Here is a 5,937-nt window from a genome sequence, read left to right on the forward strand (position 1 = left end):
ATTAACCAACATGGAAATGTGAGAAAAGAAAGTTTGATTTAGGATGTTAGTAAGTTCATTTTGGGACATTTTGAGTGTGAGTTACTCCTAGAAAAACAGCTCAGGTGTTGAGGAGAGGTAAAGCATGAAGATATAAATTTACTTGTCATTGCCATGGGCACAGTTGAAGCCAAGGAAGTGAGTGAACCTAGCAGTGATGCTAAATTTCATGCAGAGGAGAAGAAGAGATCACCCAGGATGTAACCCTTGGCTATAAGAGCTGACGTGAGGAACAGCAGTCCACAAAGGAGGGAAGAAGGGAAACAAAAAGGAGAATAAATGAGAAAAATTTAAAATCTGACCATCTAATGGAGATTGGGATTAAAATTTCCTCATATTTCATTTTCCCTTCCTTTAACTTATTTTTTTGTAGCTGAATAGTAACTACATTATTTGCAAATAATCAACAAGAAATCTTCTGGGCAACAAATTCTCCATCAAGTCAATAATTTCTTAAACTTACAAACTTCAGGAAAGACCCAAGAGCATAAAAAAAACTCTCAAAAAATACTTTTAAGTAGAAAAAGTTTTAACGTTTTCCACCCTTGTTTTTCCACGAGAGCAAGTTCAGACCATTTAATAAATAGGTAAAAATATTTTAGTGAAAACTTCACCAGTTAAGCAGACATTAACACAACAATTCTCAGCTTGCAACTTGTCTCCACAAATTAAAAGAGAGATGAATGTTTGCATTACTGATAAATCACTAATAATCATTAAAAGTCACATTTTTCTAATAAAAAATGACTTTTTTTTAGAAATACTTGTTCAAAAACATGAACCTGAATCTATGCATATGAGAAATTTTTATATACTGTAACACCGTATCAAGATAAGCAGGACTTGGGGGGCCTGGGTGGCTCAGTAGGTTGAGCGTCCTTCTCTTGATCTCAGTTTGACCTCATAGTCATGAGGTCAAGACCCACATTGGGTTCCACGCTGGATGTGGAGCCTACTTAAGAAAAAAGAAAAGTAGGACTTATATTTAGTATCCAAGCATTTGTCTTCTGGGCAAGAGTACTTGAGTCCAGAAACAACCAGAGCAGGTGACATCGATGAGTCTCATAGCCAGCACCAGCTAATTTGATCCCAAATGCATAATAATAGTGGTTTCAGAGCCAGAACCATGAACCATGAATGACAGCTCCTTTGGCTGTTTTACTTCTATCTTTGGTTGTTTGTTCTTCTACTAGTTAGATTTCAGTGAAAATCAAAATTATAGGCAATACAAATATTATAAGAGATATTATTTTGCACTTGTTTGAATAGGATAGTAAAATTTAAGAAGCATACATTATGCATATGTGGGTACAAATGTCCCTCACATTATGTATTCAATATATTCCTTCCAAGTGTTTTATAAATAAATCATGCTAAATGAGCTAATACTTTAAGTGCCTGCTATGTAAAGGAATACTATGTTTCTATAAAGTATAGCATTCGCTAATAAAATAATCATTTCTTAGGCTTGCTTATGGATGTAGATGTTAATCCCTTCACAGGTGAATCAATCCTCAGTTTATATTTTTAGCTAGCTTAAATTTTCAAACATCCGCCTTAAAGTAGAGCACGAGTGCAGGCACACTGCCGATACCATCCAATCAAACCAGTAAGTAGTTTCTGCAGCCACAGCAGGATGTGATGGCTCCTGTAACATGATCTGATTAAAGGACCACAGGCTGCTGTGTGGAGAACGGCGTGCGGGGGAATCGAAGGAAAGCCCACTTAGGAGGCTCTTGCACTGGTCTGGGAAAGATGATGATGGCCCAAACTGGAAAATGAAGAAAATCGGATAGGTTAGAAGTATTTTTTGTAGTCAACAGGACATGTTAGTGGATTGGGTGTTGGAAAGCAAAGCATTGAGTGGAGAATAACCATGAATAGAGGGCTGCTTCCTGAGATGGGGGAAACTGGATCTGAGCAGATCTGGGGCAAGGGTTCTTACCAGATGCTTACCAGATATCCAAGTAGATGTTGATTCTGTCTTGCATTAAGTACTGGTGACAATGGGTACCTTGGAGGGTTGCTTAGAGTACAAATAATGTATTGCAATCACCTAGCAGACTGACTAATCCACAATGGATGCTTAATAGCAGTAACTATCTTTACTATTATTGGAAATGCACAGAAAGTAGGTAATGTTATTGGAACTAGAGGTTGAGAAAGTCAGTTATTGATGTAAATTCTGGAATCATCTGCACAGCTCCAGTTCAAGGCAACAGACCTCTTTGAGCACCTACCAGGACACAGGTATTGTGTGACATATGAGGAATAGATACGTAAGTGAGAGTTCCTCCTTTCATGAAGCTCAGCACAAACTGTGGAAGAGAATGGAATGCTCCAAGGGCAGAAATTAGAGAAGAAAAGGAAGAGGTTTCAATTTGGTGAGTCCTTGGTCGAACATGCAAGAGGAAGTAGAGCCAATGGAGGAAGCTGAGAAGGGCAAGGCAGGAGAGAACCAGGATAACATGACCTGGATGAGCTCAGGCTCCTTACCACCAGCAGCGCTGTGTTTCCATAGTGTAGAGTTGATGGACAGCATTACCTAGAATGAAATTTCAAGGTGAATCACAGCTAAGAAAATGCCAGAAGACGTCCAGTGAAAAGACCAGAAGCTAGATTGCCAAAGACTAATGAGAAAGCAGTTAGGAAGCAGCATCCTCTGGGATGGGGGACGCACCATAGCAGAAGATTGACAGGGTATAAAGGAAAGAAGGAAAGGAGTGCTGCTCACATAGCAGAACCTAGGATTTAAGACTGCAGGCCATCGAGGACACAGATGAAAGATTTTCACCTCACTCTCCAAAGAGATAAAGTAAAAATTGAGCAAATGTCTGGCCCCAAAGCAACTAGAAGAACTAGCAACTGTTATCTAACCCAATGCTTCATTTTATTTGCATAGGCAATATACCATATATATCTATAGATAGATGGGGGTAGGGAAAGAGAGGGAGAGGAAGAGGGAGACATACGTGTATGTACAGACATACATATGCACACTGAAGGACCTCTGTTTATCAATTCTTTTCACCATATGAGAAAATTGGAACAGTGTAGCATAAATTCATGGTTATAGTTTCAAAAAGAATACCACATTTTCTGTTCCCACACTTGAGGTTTTTTTTCCTAATAATATATTGTAATGTTTTACTGTGAATTCAAGAGACCCACAGAATGCTGGTTCTCTATCCTGGTTTTAGTATTAACTGAGATGTGTCTCCAGGCAAATAACTAGGCCTTTCTAAGCTTCTATTTTCCTACTTAAAAAAGATGGTTGGAAATCTCCTTCTCCTTGGAAAAAAGGGTGTGACCGCCTCCGCCTCAGGTCACACTGTGTAGATGAAGGACCATTTCAAGCTTCTAAAAATTAAGGAAAGCTCTAATTTGAAAATTCAGTGAGTCTGATAATGCCAGGTTTTAGAGATGGATATAAAGGCAGCCATGGCCAGCGTGATAGCTGAATTCACTGCTGGTGGTGCTGGGTGAGATCACTGTAAGAACAGACCGGAAAAAAAGATGAAACAACACAGGTCAACGTAAAGAAGGGCATGTTTATGTTATTCAAATGGGGACAGTGTTCGACAAACTGAGTCATGGTTTCAATTTAACACGCACAACTGGTTCATGAAAGTGTGTAAAGATATGGCCATTTCCAGCTAAAGATACATCTCTAGATACAGATGGATAGGTGACAGACAGGTAGATAAGACTCCTATTATTTACTAATGGCCACATCCAATATGTTGACAAATAAGGAGTCAGTTGGGTGTTTACTGCCAGGTGTTGTTCTGAATATTTTCCGTGTATCAATTCAGTGCTCACAACAACCACATCGGGTGAGCACTATTACAATCTCTGTGTCACAGATAAGAAAGCTGAATATAGAGAGTTGACTAACTTATCCAAGATTATACAGCAAGTAATTGGCAGCCTCAGAATTTGAACCCAGGCAGTTTGGTTCCTGTTCATTTCCTTACCATCACTCTACACTCTCTGCTACAAATAATGATTAACACTTGGTATGGTCCAAGCGTAGTCCTAAGCACTGGGAGCACAACAATGAACAAGGCAGATAGAGCCTTTGCCCTCGTGGATTTCATGAAATAGTGGGAGATACAGATGAATAAGCAATTAAAATACAGTATTCTAAGTATTAGCCTAGATAGTGTGCACAAGTCAGATATTTTTGGAGGGAGAGGGAATCTCAGAGAATTCCCTGAAGCAGTAAACAAAAACTGGAAAGATGAGTAGGAGGTCACCCGGAGAAATCAAGCTGGAGGTGAGAGGGTAAAGAGGAGGCTGAAAGACAGAGAATTCCCAAAGGGAAGAGAATGCATGGCGCATTTGCAGAACTGAAAAGCACTTGAGGCACCCTCAGGCCTCCAGCCCTGCATCCCCACAGTGCTCCAGGGCCCTGCTCCATGGCCTTGCCCCCTGCCCTCGGAGGCCAGCCCCTGCGCACCTTGCCTGCCTCCCCTTCAGGGGGCCCTGCAGCAACCCACGCCTGGGGCTTCCAGGTCTGTCAGAATCATCCTCCCGGCCCCCAGGGAGTAAAACAGAGATATCTGCAATATGCAAAGACCCCCACCCCTACTTGGCCATGATTGCCTTGGTGATCCAGGCTGAACCCTCCCGCAGGCTAAGACTGGCCCAGGTCATCTGTAGGGTCCAGGCCCCTGTCCCCAATTTCAGGGACAACCACGAGGGTTGGAAGGATTCCATCTGCCACCACCTCTCCTCCAACCTCTGCTTCTGATGCTGCCACAGGTGCCAAAAAACCCTGCGAAGCCCCAGGCCAAGGGCAACTTGTGGGCGCTGGTCGCCGTGAGCCGGGTCCCTGGCTCCGCGCCGCGGCTGCGGAACACGGCCCTGTGCTGATGCTGGCAGGGCAGGGGCGCGAGGGGAGCCTTCGCCAAGGACCTGGGCCCCTGCGTGCTGCCCGGCTGGCCCCACTGGCGGCCCATTGCCCAGCCGCCGCCCAGGGAGGGCCTCAGCCTAAAGTCTCTGCTAGGGGACCTTAGGATGGGGGCACCAGGAGCAGCCCAGGTCGGGAGGAGGTGGTGCCCGCTCCACCCCTGCCCTCTGAGAGGACTTGGTGGCCTCTCTGTCTCTCCCCGGCACAGGAGAGCAGAGGGGGAGACTTCTCGAGGGGAACCAGCAGGACCTCACCCCCACCCCTCTCCCCTGAGCACAGAGCCTGGCCCCTCTACTTACCGCAGGATACCCCAGAGCCTGGGGGACTGTCTAGCAGGAGTCACAGGGCCTCACCTAGGGGGCCGATGTCCACCTCCTACTGCCCACCTACACCCCCAATGTGGTAATGCCCTTGGCTCCACTCCCACCCACACCCTGTCCCCAGTGCCCACCTTCAACCAGCCCAGCCTACTGGGGGGTGACCCCGGAAGCCCATGAGCCCCAGGGCTGCTCTGGGGTCTAGATGCCCTCTTCCAGGGGATGCCACCCAGTAAGAGCATCTATGACGTGTGGGTCAGCCACGCCTCAGGTCCAGCTGCCTCCACCCCAGGCTGGCTACTCTCCTGAACAGCCTGGGAGTCTCCCAGGGCAGGGGCCACTTTCCCGGGCTACCCCTTCCTGCCACTATTGGCTGGCTGGGGAGCCAAGGCCAAGAGGACCAAGAGGTGTCTGTGGCCACAGCAGCCTTGAAACTCCAGGCACCAGCGGTGCTGAGGATCCACGATGTTTGTTGGACTACCCCACAAAGGGTTGTGGTCTGCTAGGCACCGCCCTGGCCCTGATGGTCAGTCATACCTCGCCTACCCCCAGGCGCAAGACTGGAAGGAGTGGGGCTTTGCTTGGAGTAGCCCTTTCCTGATCCCACTTTCTCAGGCCCTTCCTGTCATCTATCCTGACTTCTGTCTGTCCATCACCACCTGTCAC

At 45.8% G+C, this 5,937-nt stretch overlaps 1 pseudogene; it reads left to right on the plus strand.

Moving 5' to 3' along the window:
* Positions 1-3,462: 3,462 nt before the first annotated feature.
* On the plus strand, positions 3,463-5,580 carry LOC123836475 (forkhead box protein H1-like; annotated as a pseudogene).
* The last annotated feature ends 357 nt before the right edge of the window (positions 5,581-5,937 follow it).

Source organism: Mirounga angustirostris, unplaced genomic scaffold (assembly GCF_029215605.1).
Source record: "Mirounga angustirostris isolate CCGP_5_RB_7025 unplaced genomic scaffold, mMirAng1.0.hap1 SCAF_8, whole genome shotgun sequence".
Taxonomy (NCBI): Eukaryota; Metazoa; Chordata; class Mammalia; order Carnivora; family Phocidae; genus Mirounga; species Mirounga angustirostris.